This window comes from Gekko japonicus, unplaced genomic scaffold (assembly GCF_001447785.1).
Source record: "Gekko japonicus isolate JY-2015 unplaced genomic scaffold, Gekko_japonicus_V1.1 scaffold276, whole genome shotgun sequence".
NCBI classification, from domain to species: Eukaryota; Metazoa; Chordata; class Lepidosauria; order Squamata; family Gekkonidae; genus Gekko; species Gekko japonicus.
In genome coordinates, this window is record NW_015171510.1 from 366,191 (window position 1) to 385,228 (window position 19,038).

Here is a 19,038-nt window from a genome sequence, read left to right on the forward strand (position 1 = left end):
CGCTCCAGCCGTGTATCCAATAGTTCTTGGTGTCTTATAATATTGTCTTCTTGATGTACACTTGGGTTTGTGAAGGCTTCTAGAGGTGCCACCCATCTTGGGGTCTTTGTGTAGAAGTCATTCCTAATTTGCTCCCAGACTTTCAGTAGGGTGGCTCTAAGCCAATGTTGTTTAAAATAATTATGGCTATTCACTTTTCCATACCATGCAAAAGCGTGCCATCCCAAAAGGAGATCGTGACCTTCCAGCTTTAAGAATCTATTATTTCCCACTATTATCCACTCTTTGATCCAAGCTAAAGCTGCAGCTTTATAACAGAGAGACCAATCTGGAAGCACAAAGCCTCCTCTAGTTTTGACATCTTGCATCACTTTGAGTTTAATTCTTGGTTTTCTTGTTTGCCAGATAAATCAGGTTATAAGTTTGTCAAGTTCCTTAAAGTAATTTTGATTTTTTATTATTGGAATAGTTTGAAACAGGAACATCAGCCTCGGTAGTATATTCATCTTGATGGTGGCTATCCTTCCCATCAATGATATCTGAAGATCTTTCTAGTTTTCTAGGTCCTTTTTTATCTCGTTCAGTAACTCCTTATAGTTATTTTCCATTAATGAGCTACATTTGTTTGTTAGGTTTATTCCCAAGTACTTAATTTTGTTTTGTATTTCAAAACCAGTGATATCTTGAATATGAAGAGCTTGTGTGTTTGTCATGTTTTTGACTAACATTTTTGTCTTTTGGTAATTAATTTTAAGACCAGCCACCTCTCCATACTTTTGTAAGATCAATATCAATCTATTAATGGATTCTATTGGATTTTCCAGTATAAAAACCAGGTCATCTGCGAAGGCCAATAGCTTATATTCTTCTCCTTTTAGTTTCAGTCCTCTGATTTGATTATTTAGGTTTTCCAGGACAAAAATAAAAAGTAGTGGTGACAGAGGACAGCCTATTCAAGTTCCTTTATTTATCTTCACTGTTTGTGATCTCCATTGATCTCCATTGATGCATATCTTAGCTTGCTGTTCCTTATAGATTGCTCGAACCATTTTATAAAAGTTTACACCTGGCTGTGATTTGGCTAGGAGTTCCAACATAAAATTCCAGCTGACATTTCATTCTACTTGCCAAGATGGAGGGATAAATTTTATAGTCCACGTTTAGTAGGGAGATAGGTCTATAATTTTTTATTTCTGTTTTATCCGTGTTCTGTTTATATATTAAGGATATTAAAGCTTCTTTCCATGTTTCGGGTATTTCTTCATTTAGGGTTACATTTTGACATATCTGTTTCAGAGGTTCTATTACTACATCCTCAAAGGCCAAATAAAATTCTGAGGGTAATCCATCTGGACCTGGTGTTTTCCCCTTTTTTTGTTTTTTCAGTGCTTCTATAAGGTCTGCAGTGGTTATTTGTTGGTTTAGTATTTTCTTCTGGTCTTCTGTGAAGATGTTAGGTTTATTAGTTTCTAAATAGTTTGTGACTTGTTGTTGTGATGCTTCTGTATTTTTATATAGATTTTGATAGTAGGATTCCACAATTTTTTTCAAATCATCCATTTTGTTTTTTTTCCTCACCTAGTTTGTTTCTCAGTGTTCTTATATATCTTTTTTTCTTTTTCTTTACGCAGTTTATATGCAAGCCATCTAGTAGGTTTGTTGGCGTTTTCAAAGAAGTTCGGTTTTGCATATCGCAGGTTTTTTCCACTTCCTGCATCAACAGGCAGTTCATTTTATGTTGTAAGAGTTTAAGTTTAAATTTTTCCTGTTCGTTTGATCCTTCTTGTTTTGTTTTTTGTTCTTGTTGTTTGATCTGTCCTTGCATTTGTGAGTATTTTGCTTGTCTTTGCTTTTTAATAAATGCTGTTTCTTTAATTATCAATCCTCTTGCAAAGGCTTTAAATGCGTCCCGCACAGGTGTGATTTGGGTTTCCTTCCTCATATTGATTTGAAAAAAGGATTTAAGTTCTTCTTTAGTCTGTTACCGGAATCTCTCATTTTTTAGAATATCCATATTTAAAGTTCATCTGTTTCTTTTCTGTATATCTCGTAGCTCAAGTATGATGGGATTATGGTCAGCGAAGATTGCTGGGAGTATTTCTGCCTCTATTATATCATTAGTCATTATGGCAGAGATCCAAACCATATCGATTCGAGACCAGGAGTTATGCCTTAAAGAGTGAAATGTGTAGTCTAACTTGCTAGGGTTTCTTGCTTTCCAGGCGCCTATAGTTTTATTTTCATCCATTAATTTACAGAATGCTGGTGGTAGTTCTTGGTTGGATTTATTTTTATTTTTATTCAGTTTTCTATCTGTAGTTTTATTAAAAACCGCATTAAAGTCTCAGATTACACAAAGTTCATCATGCTCAAAGCTCACAATCAGTTCTCTCAATTTTTGGTAAAATTTCTCGTGATGTTGGTTTGGTGCATAGATATTTGTTATTAGCCTCTTTTTCAATTGTCTTCATATTTGAACTATGAGGATTCACCCATCCTCTGCTGCATACAATAACTCTGGCTGGAGGTGTTCTTTAACGTACGTTACTACTACTCTTTTCTTTTTATTTTTGTCAGCTGCAATAAAGGTTTTGCCCAATTTTTTTGTTTGAAGATGCTTTTGATCTGTTACTTTTATATGTCTCTCTTGGAGACATGTAATATCAAAGTTTCGTTTTCTGAGTTGATGAAAGATTCTTCGTCTTTTCTGCGGTGCATTTAGGCCAATGACATTTACTGAAATTATTCTTAATTTTTTCCTATTCATTTTGCGGTTCATTTTGTGGTTCCTTTTCTTGTTCCTCTCTTCTTCGTTTCCTTGTGTATATCTTTGCAGTCATGGTTTTGGGGGGGTTCTTTATCGTCATTTCCCCCCCCCAGTTTTATGTATTATATCAGTATCCCTTGCTGAGGCTCCTTGGGGTTCAGATTCTTCTTCCTCATCTTCTTCATCTTCTTCTGTGTATTCTTGGTTCCCATCCTCCCTTCCAAGTTCTGTTCCATATTTTTGAAGGAAGTGTTCAGCTTTAAAGATCGAGTTAATTTTAATTCTTCTCCCTTTAAAGTCAAAGATCAGGCCTCTAACCTATCTCATCACATTGCTGTGAAGTTAAAATGAAGGGAGGAAGAACAATACATATGCTCCTTGGACAAAAGGTGGGATAAAAATGTACTACATAAATAGAGTATCTGCCCTAGGCAAAGTTTATTTAGCCCAGTAAACCCACTGTTGCTGTTGATTCTTTGTCTATAAGAACCAAGTTGTTAAAAAAAAAGAGAGAGGTACTGGGTGTTAGCCTCCCTGGAAACCACAACCTAGGTAAATACTGGTATCTGGCTTACCCTGTCGGAGAGTTTGCTTTTTCTTAAATGTTTGCTAAAGAGATGCAATGCAATCTACCATGGCTGGCTTTGGGGGGGTTAGTTGCTCCCCCCTTTTATTTACTTACTCCTTCTGTTGCGTTGGAGTAGAGATGTTATGGAGGGGAAGGAACTGGGAACATCTGAGCAAGGGATGCCAGTTTCCAGGCTGGACCTGGGGATCTCCTGGAATTACAGCTCATTTCCAGACTACAGAGATCAGTTCTCATGGATAAAATGGAGCTCTGGAGGGTGGACTCTGGCATTGTACCCCACTGAGATCATGTCCTCCCCCGGCACCATCCACAAATCTCCCTGAGTTTCCCAACCTGGATCTGGCAACCCCACTCCACCATCCCCTCCTGGTAGCCAGGGGGCACTTGGCAACCCTAAGTAAGACTGAACTGAACATTTGTTCTTCCCTTTTATTTTAAAGCCTAGATATGGCCAGGTGCACAAGCCAAAGTACAAAACCAAAGGGCTCTTAACCTGTGGTTTGCAGCTATGACCTCATGTGAGAATCAAAGCCAGCCAGAGACGACCTTGTGGCTTATTGCCTGTTTCAAGAGTGTATTGGGGACCTCTTGAGGTGTATGTCTTTATTACTGTTAGATTTGGTATAAGCTTTCATGTGCAAGCAATTGTCCATATCTGGGGTTAGGGTTAGGGTTATTAGCCCATGAAATCAGGGGATTCCCCCGCTGCTACCTGGGGGCTGGCAACCCTAGTTAAAACATGGCTGCTGGTTGTCTGTAGTCAACTATTACGGCCTGAAAAAGTGAGCAGTGACTGACAAAAGCTCATACCCTCCCACAAATTTTGTTAGTCTTTATTAAGGTGCTACAGACAGACTAATACAGCTACCCATCTTGATCTATTGTGGCCTGAATGCTATTCTTCCCAACCTCCAGTGATTACCCAGGATTAGGCAGACGAGTCTCTGCATGTGATCAGAAGTGCTGTCTTTATTTTTTAATGTCACAGTGTTTAGATTATGAACATGAGGGCAGGCAGGAGACCTGCTTAGTTTTATTCCTGTACAGCATCTAGAATATTACAGGTACTTTTAGGAAGTAATTTCCAGAATGGTTGGGGACGGGCGGACATAGGCCTCTAATGTGGGTTGCAGGGGGTAGAGACAGAGGCCCTGCAGAATGAAGAGGGGGTAGAGGCAGAGGCTTGAAGCTCTTCATGACAGGAAAGATCCCACATACACATTTAGGAGACACAGGAGAAATCAGGTATAAGACTCAGATTACCTCTTTATGTGAGGCAAAGCTACTGACAAAGAATCTGAAATCTCTCGGATGTATTATGTTGAAACACTGCAACCATGGGGGGGGGGGACCTGATAAACAGAAATCTGCCCTGTTACAGGCTGAAGTCTCTACTTTTAAACAAAACAGCAATGTGTAGGTGAGGGGAGCTAACTCTGCCCCCACCCCCATACCTTACCTCATTGTTTTTGCTGTTTGAAGCATAATTTTTGTGGCAAGGCTGGAAGCAAAGCACTGGGGGAAAATGAAGTGGGAAGGGGCAGACCCATCCACCTATTTGAGTATCCTGGGAAAGAAGAGAGTAGCTCACTCTAGTCAAATCTGACCTTCCAGGCCCTACTTTGCCTACCGAATGGAGAAGCTTTCCTCCATGATACGGTCTAATCCTCTTTTAAAGCCATCGATGCTTATTGCGATCACTAGCTCCACTGGTAGTGAGTTCCATAGTATAATTACTCATTGAATAAAGAAGAATTTCCTTTTGTCTAGCCTGTACCTATTGCCCATCAGCTTGTTAGGTGACCCTGAGTTCTAGTATACTAGTATCTAGTATCGCTTCAAGGTGCTGGTTTTGACCTATAAAGCCCTTTATGGTCAGGGACGTGCATACCTGAGGGACCGCCTTTCCCCGTATATTCCCCAGAGAGCACTGCGATCAGGGGCACAAAACCACTTGGCCCTCCCTGGCTCAAAGGACACCAGGTTGATATCGACCAGGACCAGGGCGTTCTTTTTGACAGCTCGGACTTATTGGAATGAGCTTCCGGGTGAGATCAGGGACCTGCGGGACCTTTCACAGCTCCGCAGGGCTGTGAAAATGGAGCTCTTCCGGCAGGCATTTTGGTAGGAGCTGCACCTTATCAGCTATGCCCTGGGCTGATTTTATCTCCAGCCTAAGCCACCTTGGTGGAGGCACTGCTGAACGTGTTCTTAAACGTACTTTATTATATTTGTACCACCTTTGGTATAGTAATGGTTTTAAATTGTCTATTATGTATTTTATACCGAGACCTATATTGTTTTATTGGTTCTTATGTAAGCTGCCCTGAGCCTGCCTCGGCAGGGAGGGCGGAGTAAAAGTTAAAGTAATAAAATAAATAAAATCATGGGAGAGGGTGAAAAAGCTCCTCTCTATATAATTTTTTTGCAGCCCATATATAATTTTATAAACCTCTATCATGTGCCTCCTTGGATGTATTTTTTCTAGACTGGAAAGTCACAGACAATCCAGCCTTTCTTCATAGGAAAGGTGCTCCAATCCCTTAATTATCTTGGTTGCCCTTTTCTATACTTTTCAAGCTTTGAGACGGAATAATTAGAACTGCACGCAGTATTTCAAATTAGGCTGCAACATAGCTCTGTATAAGGGCATTACAATATTTTAAATCCCTTTGCTAACAATTCCCAGCATGGAGTTTGCCTTTTTTTCACTGCTGCCACACATTGAACTGACATTTTCATCAAGCTCTCCACTATAACCCAAAATCTTTTTCTTGTAACAATTTTTTGACAATTTTTCACCCAATGTAAGAATAAGATTTCAGATTTCTTCTGGATAATTCTCTACTCATCCTGGTCCATTCAAAAAGGCAAATTGCAGGCTCCTGCAGCCTCAGTTTGTCTCGAGGCCATGCAGGGAAGGAAGAGGTGGTTTAATCCTTCAACATCCGCTGAGTTTCACAGTCCATTCAAAACTGGCTTCCCTTGCTCCTCTATTAGCATTTTAGAAGAGAAAAGTATGCACTTTCTTCTTTAAAATGCTAATAGCAGAACAAGGGGAGCCTGTTCCAAATAACAAAAATGAGTAGAAGTTGAAGGGTTAAGTCCCCTCTCCCTTTCTTGCAGGACCCCAAGACAAACTGAAGTTGCAGGAGTGTGCAATTGGCATTTCATAGATGGGGCAAGATGTCCTCAGTCTCTTTACAATTGCCTCACAACAGTTGGGATGGTCTTGGACTTCCAGGGTTTCAGTTTTGTTTTAGTTTGTCCATGTTCACATTTTGAACATTATACCAGTCATTCTTCGAACCCCATTCATTCATATGTGAACCAGGAGATGGTGAATATTAGGTAGCCCTTTCCCCCATATTAACTTTCAAACACACAATAACTTCTGTCCCACCACAGGATGGATTACTGGGTCTTCTTGTAACTTTGACAATAGTCATAACTATTAATGGCGGCAAGGACTGTGCATACTTAAGGATAGTTTGATGGTCGCTACCCAGTGATGATCATAGCAGACGTAGAATTGTTGGGACAAATAGTGTTCATTTTTTTGTTTTACTTTGCCCCCGGTTCATGCCTTTGTTACACGCTTAGGCAGCCAAATATATATTTCTTTCTCTTTAACCAAAATAATAGTTTGAACTCTGATACACATAAAAATGATGCCCTGGCACTTCATTCTTTTTTTTTACTATTATCCTAATTATGAATGTATTGAAATCTTATAACACAGAAGTTTATGCCTGATTTTTTAAAAGATTGTTTATTCAATTTTTGTAAAGTTCATATTTGCAGTATTAATACATTAGCATGCATATGTTGATTTCCAAGCCAAATGCTGCATTCTTAGGAATACCATCTGAATCCCTTATCTGTGTGGGTGGGTGCGTGCACGTGTGTGTGTAAACATCTGAATTGCACATATTGGAAAAAGAAAGAAAGAAATCCAAGCTGAAGATCACGCCTGGGGTTTTTTGCTGGGTTTCAAAAGAAGAATAATCACAGGCTTATACAAATCTCACTGCATTACCTGGGACTGGAAATTCTGTCCACAAGAAATCTCACAATGATGGGAGAGAGACAGAAAGTGCAGAAAGTTGCAAAGTAAACAGAGACATTTGGCAAATACTAATTTAGTAGAGAGTTAATGCCATGCCTAATAAAGAGCAGCACGAAAGCTTTTGTTTGCCATGGAAAGCATCAAGCCCAGGAAATTAAGCTCTGGTGCCATATGCTGCGATAAGACCCATGCACACGGAAGGAGCCAGCAGTCACTACTGAGAAACCTGGCCCTATGGTTGCATCCGATACGTTTTCCTTGCCAAGCCAATAGGGGGCAGCCTTGAGACGCGCTGGCATTTTCATGCGATTTTTTTTGCCCAAACTGTAAGTCAACCTTTTAAATTCTCCTCCTTGCATCAAAAACTGGAGGACAGTGACACAGGAATAAGGAGAACTCAGGCGAGGGATGACATGTGCAACCTAACGCACTAGTGCTGCAGCTGGAGAGCTGAGCCAATGGCTGCCCGGCCAGTCCATCTTTCAGCATTCAGAGCCTTAAGTTACAGCTTATAGCTACCTCGTTACTCAAAGAGAACGTGATGATGCTCACTGGGAGAGGAAAGGAAGACCCTGCTGACAGTTAGATGACATGGGCTCTGACTCTGGGAGGGAGAACAGCTGAGAGGTATGTGGCTCCTTCCACAGGCTGAAATTGGAAAGCAGCTGCCTTTGGGATGCAAGGTCAGCTCCCGTTTTCATTGCTCTGCAGGGGGAATGTGCAAATCTGGCTTCATCTGAAATTATTCACCCTGTTCCCCCCCCACACTCCATAGTGCAGAACACCTAGCTGAAATCTGAATTCCTAAATGTTCTTCTTCTGTTTGGTGAAGGTAAGGCATGGAGGCTGAGCAGACACCAGAAATCTTTTCAGGACAGAGTGGGTGGGTACCTGTTGGGCTGCTACTTCTGACAAAAGGTTGCTAGCATGGCAGACGGGAGGCTATACTGAAGGCTTTGTGCAGTCTCTTGGGGTGCGTGTGTTCTTTAATAAAGTGCATGAAGACCTTTGAAGAAAATGTTCTCACCAAATTTTCAGGCATGTAGCCCCTGGTTTTGATCAGACTCATTTCTTCAGAGGCAGGGGTACATGAAAGTTGCTATGACAAGGTAGCCCTGTAATGGATCCTCCTGTGAATTCACTCCAAAGGCCTGGTTTTTTGTTTTAAGGCAGCTGTTTCAGATTCCACCAAGAGAGTAAGATTTTAGCTGGGTGTGATGTGATGAGAGCTTTGGCTAGAGTGATGCATCTTTTCATGGCTAATCTACGGGGCACAGCCGAAGCCTCCTCCCACTTCACTTAAAGACAGAGAGAAAATCTAGGGGAGGGGGGGCATATTCTGTTTTGGTGAACTGCAACAAGCAGCTGTGCAGATGTCCAGCAATCTAGCAGCATGAAGCAATTGCTGCAGAAAATTGCTGCTCATTTTGTTTTCATATCTTGGTTTAGTGCTGGAAGAAAACAAACTCTCATGGAAGTGATGCTTTAATAGTACCTCATGATGGTCACATGACTTGTTAGCAGAGCAGTGACTCCCCAAGACCAAGAGAACCAACCAGCAGCATTGTTTTACTTTATATATAGCTAGATTCTTGGTTCTCGATTTAGTGCCTTTCTTCTTCACTCATCACAGGGTAGAAATGACGTGTGACAGTGATTTTCATACTAGAGTTCAAAAAGGTTCCATTTCAGATATCATAGTTCTGTTGGTGTGAACAGTTATTGGGAGCTCTCCTTATACCCAGTTCCTTTTGTTTTCTTTTTTTTGGGGGGGGGATATCGGCAGCCACATGCTCTCCTAGATGGAAGGGGGGGGGAATGGTGTAAAGTCTCTGGTCCTTGCTGGCAAAGAGTTTAAGTACATTGAATGTAAGTTAAGTACATTGAAATGAGCATTCAACTACACATGCTATGGAAAGTAGAGAGAGCACCTGCACTCAAAGCAATGGAGCAGCTAGATAGCATTTGCATGCTGATTCCTATGGTCATCCCACTTCACATCTCCTGTATGCTGATGGTTCCTAAAAGCAAGGAAATCTGAGACATCCAATGGAGTTTTTGCTGATATCCAGAAATCTTTGCTGGAAAAGTAAACCATTCCACAGAAATAAAGATATATCTCCCTGTTAACACCTACTTGGTTCAGGGGGTCAGCCGTGCTGGTCTGAAGCAGCAGAACAAATTTAGAGTCCATTGGCACCTTTAAGACGAACAGAGTTTTATTCAAGGTAATAGCTTTCGTGTGCATACACACTATTTCAAATACCATTTGAAAAAGTGTGCATGCAGACGAAAGCTTATACCTTGAATAAAACTGTTAAGTCGCTCGCTTAACAAAGAAGTCAGGGAGTGATTCAGCAAGAACACAACTTTATTCTTCAACTCGAACACAACTCCAAAGCCCGCTGCTCTCCCTTTTACAGGGGCTGGGTAAAAAGGCAGGCAGGTGGCAAGGCAAAGCAGTGGAGGAGCACGCCGGTGTGCTCACCCACTCAGAGAGCTGCCAGCCAGCCAAGGCGAGCACGGCCACCACCAGCTCAGGACCCTCAGCCCCTCCCCCACAACCACCACCCCGGGATGGAGCCAGTGGGACTGCTGACAGGCAGAGAAGTCGCTTCGAACAAGCCCCATTTGGGGAAGGGGCAGCACTACGGGAGGCCCAGAGTGTTGGGGGGGCTGGGATGCAGAGAAACCCATGGGGCCAGGCCCCAAAACACCACAATGTAGCTACGGGCCTGCACAGGCCCCTTTCACATTACCATTCTAAAACCTACTTGGCATTGCTTGTATTTGTGGAGAATGCAGGTATTGTTTGTTGATAAAATTAAGGGAATAGCTAAGGCCTGCCAAAACCCATCACAAGTGTAAATATGGACGGGAGAATGCTCTCAGGTAAATTCCAAGTAAAGCAATACAGGGATGGCGGTTCCATATAGCAAATTTTATTCTGTTGATGAGCAATCTCTGAAGCGATCTGGCCATTTCAAACAGTACCGCGCTTCCCCCCACACACTTTCTTTGCCAAGTGAACTTTCTTGAATTATAGCACTCAACTTAGAACATTACAAAAAGTGTGAGGAAGATCACGCAGAGCAAAGGGGTGGGACAGAAAGCACGGCGCTATTGGAAGCACTGCAGACATTTTAAACAGCATACTACAGCGATTCAGAAGCGCAAAGATGAAGTGAAAATGGAAGAAAGCAGTTTACCTCAAGAATGGCTCAACTACACTTTGCTAACTGAATGCAAGTGGCTGTGTCTGAAAAGGTAAATAAAATCCATTAGCAGCCGGTTGCTGAAACGGTTGTGTCTGAAATGACACAAAAAATCGGTTAGCAGTCAGCTACCAGTTTCAAATATCAAAGGCTGTCTGAAAGGGGCCACAGTCTTAGGGACTCTCCTTTAAAAACTGCTGGATTGTTCACCAAGACTCTGAACTCAAGCAAGGGAAAGATGGGCTTCCACCGTCCCTCCTGTGCTATTTCTCCTAGCAGAAATGGCCTATTTGTTTCTTCCTAAGGCTCTACATGTTCTCAACCACATGATCTCAGGACATGTAGAGCACAAGGAAGGGGCAAACAGCTCTTCTCAGTGGCTGTTTCCTCTAGGGGAAATGGTGCAGGAGGGTTATAAGCAGGCAACCAGTTTGGCCAGGCTTTCTCACTATGAGGCAACTTGCTCAGGCTGCAGAGCAGGCACTGGGCTAGACCTATTTAGGGCCTGGCAGAATGGCACTCCTTCTGACACACTTCCGGTGATGTCAGGGGGTGTGGCCTTCTGTCACTTCCGGTGATGTCAGGGGGCGTGGCATATGCAAATAAGTTATGCTAATGAGTTATGCTAATGAGCTCCGGCAGCTCTTTTTCTACAACAAGACCCCTGATCACAAGTGTAAATATGGACGGGAGAATAACTGAAGGTTTCTTCCTCTTTTCCTGTGTGTTGCATTCCCCCAGCCATGATGCTGCACCACCCACTGGTATCCAAGACTCCCTCACTGCATGAATTGGTGACAGAGTAAGAGACTTGTGTTTCTTGTTGCTGTAAAAATCAGTGAGGAAGACTTGAGAGAAAGTGGCAGAGGCGACAGAAGCAGATAAAAAAGGGCTACTTTAAAAAGAATAGAAAGAGATAAAAGTGCAGAGAGACATGTGGGTTTGTTTAATAGAGAGGAACTAGGTGAGAGCTGGACATGTGGGGAAAGAAAGCGGAAGAGTTGAGAAATGGGGTAGGGGACTGATAGACTGGCAGGACTGCAGAACAGAGCTAAGCAGGGAAAGCAGAAACAGCATGCAGAAAGACTTGTAGGAGTGCAAGGAGATGCACAGCAAAAGAGAGGGATAACTGAGAAATGGGCCTGTAAAGAAACCTCTGAGGGCTCATCTGAATAACACAGGTCACATGAGCAGGGAAAGCAGAAACAGCATGCAGAAAGACTTGTAGGAGTGCAAGGAGATGCACAGCAAAAGAGAGGGATAACTGAGAAATGGGCCTGTAAAGAAACCTCTGAGGGCTCATCTGAATAACACAGGTCACATGAGCAGGCACTGGGCTAGACCTATTTAGGGCCTGGCAGAATGGCACTGGCTTTGGGGTCACTAACGTGCTGCTGAGTCAGTTGGCAGACCTTGTCATGCTATCTAGGTGGTGCCACCAGGGAGCAGAGTTTAACCCATAATTCCTTCAAGAGACATGCTGGCTGGAGCCTGGCCACTGGGTGTCCTGGTTCAAAACTACTGGGGGGGGGGACACCCAAATTTAGGGATGATCTTACAAACTCTTGGGGGTGCTCGAACACCTGCCAGCTTGGCTCGCTCCCTGCCTGCCAGTCACAAGCAAAGAGCTGACCCCTCAACAGGCAGTGTAGCTGTTCATGAGGAGCCCGACCCGACTTGTCAGACCCCTCTTTGCATGCAGCGTGGAACAGCCACCACCACTGTTTGCTCATCAGGTCCCCACTGCTGCAGTTCACTGTTCAGCAGCTCTTTGAGGACAACAGCAGTGAGGTGGGGAAATGCGAGGGTCAGCATGGGCAGTCACGGTAGTTGAGCACAGCATGGTTACCTGCTGGACCTGCTGTGGCGAGATCCGCAGCAACCCCACCAAACTCCTCCGCCACCTGCCACTGCTGAACCCAGCCTCCCATACAGGTGTGCAGTGCACCAACAGCCCGCTGCTCTCCCTTTTACAGGGGCTGGGTAAAAAGGCAGGCAGGTGGCAAGGCAAAGCAGTGGAGGAGCACGCCGGTGTGCTCACCCACTCAGAGAGCTGCCAGCCAGCCAAGGCGAGCACGGCCACCACCAGCTCAGGACCCTCAGCCCCTCCCCCACAACCACCACCCCGGGATGGAGCCAGTGGGACTGCTGACAGGCAGAGAAGTCGCTTCGAACAAGCCCCATTTGGGGAAGGGGCAGCACTACGGGAGGCCCAGAGTGTTGGGGGGGCTGGGATGCAGAGAAACCCATGGGGCCAGGCCCCAAAACACCACAATGTAGCTACGGGCCTGCACAGGCCCCTTTCACATTACCATTCTAAACCAGATGTTATCCATTGTTGGCTAAATTCCAAGTAAAGCAATACAGGGATGGCGGTTCCATATAGCAAATTTTATTCTGTTGATGAGCAATCTCTGAAGCGATCTGGCCATTTCAAACAGTACCGCGCTTCCCCCCACACACTTTCTTTGCCAAGTGAACTTTCTTGAATTATAGCACTCAACTTAGAACATTACAAAAAGTGTGAGGAAGATCACGCAGAGCAAAGGGGTGGGACAGAAAGCACGGCGCTATTGGAAGCACTGCAGACATTTTAAACAGCATACTACAGCGATTCAGAAGCGCAAAGATGAAGTGAAAATGGAAGAAAGCAGTTTACCTCAAGAATGGCTCAACTACACTTTGCTAACTGAATGCAAGTGGCTGTGTCTGAAAAGGTAAATAAAATCCATTAGCAGCCGGTTGCTGAAACGGTTGTGTCTGAAATGACACAAAAAATCGGTTAGCAGTCAGCTACCAGTTTCAAATATCAAAGGCTGTCTGAAAGGGGCCACAGTCTTAGGGACTCTCCTTTAAAAACTGCTGGATTGTTCACCAAGACTCTGAACTCAAGCAAGGGAAAGATGGGCTTCCACCGTCCCTCCTGTGCTATTTCTCCTAGCAGAAATGGCCTATTTGTTTCTTCCTAAGGCTCTACATGTTCTCAACCACATGATCTCAGGACATGTAGAGCACAAGGAAGGGGCAAACAGCTCTTCTCAGTGGCTGTTTCCTCTAGGGGAAATGGTGCAGGAGGGTTATAAGCAGGCAACCAGTTTGGCCAGGCTTTCTCACTATGAGGCAACTTGCTCAGGCTGCAGAGCAGGCACTGGGCTAGACCTATTTAGGGCCTGGCAGAATGGCACTGGCTTCGGGGTCACTAACTTGCTGCTGAGTCAGTTGGCAGACCTTGTCATGCTATCTAGGTGGTGCCACCAGGGAGCAGAGTTTAACCCATAATTCCTTCAAGAGACATGCTGGCTGGAGCCTGGCCACTGGGTGTCCTGGTTCAAAACTACTGGGGGGGGGGGCCCCCCAAATTTAGGGATGATCTTACAGACTCTTGGGGGTGCTCGAACATCTGCCAGCTTGGCTCGCTCCCTGCCTGCCAGTCACAAGCAAAGAGCTGACCCCTCAACAGGCAGTGTAGCTGTTCATGAGGAGCCCGACCCGACTTGTCAGACCCCTCTTTGCATGCAGCGTGGAACAGCCACCACCACTGTTTGCTCATCAGGTCCCCACTGCTGCAGTTCACTGTTCAGCAGCTCTTTGAGGACAACAGCAGTGAGGTGGGGAAATGCGAGGGTCAGCATGGGCAGTCACGGTAGTTGAGCACAGCATGGTTACCTGCTGGACCTGCTGTGGCGAGATCCGCAGCAACCCCACCAAACTCCTCCGCCACCTGCCACTGCGGAACCTGAACCACGGGCAGCAGCACTCAGTCAAATGCACCCACCTCTGCACAGGACACACAGAGAGAGTGAGAGAGGGATGCTGCCTGCACTTTTGGAGGCGGGGCCTAGAAGCAGCTTCAGAGGCTGCAGTGGGACACGGAAGGCCCGCTCATGATGCCGATGAATTGCTCAGGAGGACACATTAAGTAAGCCGAGAGGCAGGAAATCCTCCCCCTCCCACGGTGATAAAAATACAACTATAAATTAAATAACTGACATTTTGCTTTTCTCTAACAGTGCCCGCAAAACTGCCAACCAGGACAGGTTATCTCATCTGGCCAGCCCTGCATATTGGTACTCCAAGGTCTGCAGTGGCTTATTTCAAGAACAGGTTAGGCTGCAGGTGTTAAAGAGACAGAAAGGAAGGGAGACCCTTTGTTCCCATCACTGAGGGCTTCACAGCTCACTGGGATTTCAGGCCAGAAGCTCCCCAGAGCCCAAGGCTTGTCCTTTAACCATCCGGCTATTGTGCCAGCAGAGAGGATCTATCCCCCTCCCACACACACACACACACACACACACCTGAAGCAAAAGAGAATTTTCTCCTGGTGTGTGACAGGAAGGCAATGCAGAGTGTCCTGGCTTTCAGGGGAGCTGACGCTCTCAGTAGCAGCCGCCTGGTTCTGGCGTGAGGGAGACCATCCCTGGTTAATCAGCATTTAATTAAAGGACATGCTGACATTTGGAAATCAGAAGCAGGTCTCCTGTGTGGGCTGGCTCCCTCTCCCTGCCTTCCACTTGCCTTCCGTCTGAATCACTTGCTGACATTTTGCCAGACTACCTTGCTTCTCCCTGCGTCGTCTTTTTTTTTCTTTCAAAAATAAACAGAGGAGCTGAGGAAAAGTCACTGCTGCTCCTTTGGGAGAGGATGATATGAGGCGGGCAGAGGCTCTGACAGTGAATGGAGGGACAGCTCATTACCCTCCATACAGCATCAAGGCAAGGAGTGAGCAGACAGATTCTAATTACTCCTCACAGTTAACAATACCAGCTATTCTTTGTCGGCTCTGTCTAGACAAGGGAGTAAAGGGCTGCTGTCAGCCTTTTGCTAACATTTGTTGAAAGTACAGTTTAGCTAGTGCCTGCTTCCTGGGGTCCTGAGTGGTGAAAGCAGGATCCTGCCTCCTTGTTACTGTTGGACACCAATCCTGGGTGTGGGATTCCTTGAACATGGCTGCAAATGTGCCAAAGGGCTGCAGAGACGCCCTAGCTGTACTGCCTTTAGAAAGAGCCACAGATTGGTAAAGTGGCTATCAGGACTGGAGGAAACTATCCTGGCCCTTTCAAAAAGTCCTCATGTGTGGGAATGGGCAGTTGCAGCATTTCATGGCATGGGGGTAAATAGTATCAGCTGGTAAATATCATCCCATTCGGTGTCTGTTCATCGGCAGCCCCGCGAATCGGGGTTTGTGGCTTTTATTAAAGGCCACTATGCCTTTGTCCCCTAATTCAACCGCTGAACATAACCCCATCACCACTGACTGACCTAGACTTTGTGCATAGAGTCTATTTTGCACAGGTAACTGCACACAGGCTCCCAGCAAGAACCAATGACTGTTAAAGGCTTTGATTTCTTCAGCATGATTTCCTAGCCAAAGGAAATTTCAAAAGCAAAAGCCACCAGACAAAATGATACGAAACACTGTGCAATCAGGGTGCCCGCTATGGCTTAGCAATACATGGGGGGGGGGGATCTGGGGGCAGGGACAGGCTTACTGGTGCTGCACCTGTGTATTGTGTTATGGAGGGTCGACGGCTGCCAGGTTGGGCCTGGAGGTCTCCCAGGATTACAACTGATCTTCAGATGTACAGAGATCAGTTCCCTTGGAGAAAATGCTTGCTTTGGAAGGCAGTCGGTATGTCCTGATGAGGTTCTTCCTGTCCCCAAACCTCACCCTCCATAGGTTCTCCCCACCCCCACCCCAATTTCCCAGAATTTCTCAGGTTGGGAACTTCTTGGAGATTTGGACAGTGGAGCCTGGGAAGGGAGTCGTTTGGGGCGGGGGAGAAGCCTCAGTGTGGTATAATACCGTAGAGTCCACCCTCCAAAGATGCCATTTTATCCAGGGGAACTGATCTCTATACTGCAGAGATCAGCTGTAATCCTGGGAGATCGACAGGTCTAGGGTTGGCAGCTCTGGGTTGGAAAATACCTGGAGATTTTGGGGGTGGAGCCTGCCTGAGGAGGGCAGGGTTTGAGGAGGGGAGGGACTTCAATGGGGTATGATTCCATAGAATCCACCTGTTGTGTACTAAGGGAGACCGCGCATGTGGTCAGGTTCGCACGTGGCCATGCGGACAGGTTAAGCTTTGCATCCAAAGACAATAGAAGCGGAGGATCCAAGAGCTAGCCAATCAGCCAGCCCGGATCCTAAAAGGAACCAATGGTGGGAGTTGATTGTAAATAAACCTATCACACGTGTGTGTGTGTGTTGGGTGTGGTTAAGAACGGGAAAATAAGTGGGCCATGGGTCCCGCAAGTTATCTCAAGTTTTCCTATGCATGAATAAAGTATGTGCTGAAATCACTACGCTATGCCGCAGTCTCAGTACTTTATACACCTCACACAGCAGCCGTTTTCTCCAGGCGAACTGATCTCTGTTGCCTAGAGATCAGCTGTAATCCCATGATATCTCCAGCCACCACCAGGAGGTTGGCAGCCCTATACAGGCCCCGCTTTGAAGCTGGCAACCCCACCAGCAGTCTTCATCAGGCTGTGTAATAAAAAGGGGGGAGGAGCTGGGACAGACATCTTAAGTCATGTTTTTAAGGCCTTGCTAACATCTGTCTGAAATGCAAGATAAAGCCTTAAGATCATGGCCTCAGAAATCTGTCCTGCCCTCTGCTTGTATCATTTTGCACATAAAGTTTAAACATGCTTTTGTGTTATTTTGTTTGCTCCTGAAATAAGTCACCCTGGAGAAAGGTAGAAGAACGGGCGAGATGCTCATGATCATCTGTTCATTGGAAACTTCTACTCCAGTTTGCGTCACAATTTTCTGGATTCTGAGTATTTACACAATGACATGTCCCGTGTAGATGAATATCCTCTAATAGATTATACTTTCCACGTTCGTTCTGTGTAACATAGAGATCTTTACTCCTGCTGGTGAGGTCAGTGAAGGCAGCCATGTGATGATCAAGTGGTGTGCAACTGTTATTCTATACTGTCAGGTGGCTATGCATTTGTTTGAACTGCTGGCAGTGACACAACTATCTTTCAATGGCAACATTTATTGGAGTGGGGTGGGGGAAAAGGGATAGTTTTTATCCTTCTTCCTCTCTTCCCTCTAATTTGTGGCAAGAGCTTGACAGAGGCAAGACACTATGAAGGAGGCCTCTCTTAAGTATGAGAAGAGGAAACAGTGCTTGGGAAAGTAATGGTTTCCTACTCCAACAGCTCTGGCCAGCTGAGTTGAAACTGGATGGGTAGCCTGGGTCCAAGAAGGGTTGCCAAGTCTGGCTTGGGAAACTGCTAGAGATCTGGTAGTGGTGCCTTGAAGGGTGGAGTTTGGGGGAGGGAGGGAGGGAGCTGAGCAGGGATATGATATCATGTCCTGTGATATCTTACCATGAGATGTCACATTTTGGTCAAAGTTCAGCCCCTCCAACTCCTCCCCTTCCTGTGAGGTCATCTGCTTCCATCAAAATGAAAAATTAAAGTTAAAATTTCCTTCCTCATATCCCTTCCCCTTGCCTTTTTCTCCCACTTTACATCACTTGTCGGCTTCTGTATACATTTGTTCTGCATGCATTGTTCTGCATGCATTGTTCTATATGCATGTTTATGACCTTTAGATCATACTCAGACTTTGTTCTGCTGCTTCAAACTAGATTCAGGCTACCCACCTGAATCTAGCTGGCATTATGTTCCATTCAACCTGAGAAACCTCTCAAAATTCTCCTCAGTTTTTCTCTCAGTATTAAGGAGAAAAACCCGCTATGAAGGAGGATGCCAACCAACATGACTGCCTCCCCTCCAGTCCCCAACTACCGCTGGCCTTTTGTGTCTTTACAGGTCACATAGGGGTGCCAGCCTCCAGGTGGGACCTGGGGATCCCCCAGAATTACCCCTTACCTCCAGACTGCAGAGGTCAGGTACCCTGGAGAAAATGGATGCTTTGGAGGGTGGACTCTATGGCATGGTCAGTGGCCCTAGTGTTCCATCCTACCCACCAAAAATATATCAGACATCAAGGAGTGGAGTTTGTTTTGGCTTCTCGTGCTTGAACTGGGTGCACTAGTAAGGTTGCCTGGTTGCCATTGTCTTTCGCCTCCTGACGGGTTAGCTAACAGGCAAACATGCAACACAGGTGGGTTTCCCTGAAATGGAAAGAAATGATTAAACTGTTGAATTTCTGTGTGTCGGGCAACTATTGAAGCACAGGAAAATTTATACGCCACCTCTCCAGAGACCTGCTTGAGGTGACTTGCAACTAAAACAATAAATCGAAGCCATTAAAACAAAGTCAGTGGCCCCTGCCACACGGCAGGGGAAAAGCCTCATAAGGCGCGGCTTTTAAAAGCCGCGCCAACGTTGACACGGCGCAGCGGGATCTCACGGATCCCCCGGCCGCGCCGCCTTTTCTCCCCGGCGCGATCAAACGCCGGGGAGAAAACACAGG